We start from the raw sequence: 443 nt of genomic DNA, 5'->3' as shown, positions 1-443 counted from the left end.
CAGATCCCAGCCTCTGTTTGGCCTTTCTGCCGGAACGGATGTCACGTGCTCCTGGTGCCTCTGATTACCTGGGAAGATGGGGAGGACTGCGGGTTCTGGCAGCTTTCGTGTGAGATGCCCAACTCCAGCCAGTCAGATCCCAGCTTCTGTTTGGTATTTCTGCCAGAACTGATGTCACGTACTCCTGGTGTCTCCGATTACCGGGGAAGATGGGGAGGTCTGCGCGTTCTGGCAGCTTTCGTGTTAGATACCCAACTCCAGCCAGTCAGATCCCAGCCTCTGTTTGGCTTTTCTGCCGGATGGATGTCACGTGCTCCTAGTGTCTCCGATTACCAGAAAAGAGGGGAAGGTCTGCGGGTTCTGGCAGCTTTCGTGTGAGATTCCCAACACCAGCCAGTCAGATCCCACCCTCTGTTTGGCCTTTCTGCTGGAACGGATGTCAC

The sequence above is a fragment of the Elephantulus edwardii genome, unplaced genomic scaffold, assembly GCF_000299155.1.
Source record: "Elephantulus edwardii isolate Elephantulus edwardi_28Jun2011 unplaced genomic scaffold, EleEdw1.0 scaffold00239, whole genome shotgun sequence".
NCBI classification, from domain to species: domain Eukaryota; kingdom Metazoa; phylum Chordata; class Mammalia; order Macroscelidea; family Macroscelididae; genus Elephantulus; species Elephantulus edwardii.
Note: the sequence above shows the minus strand (reverse complement) of the source record.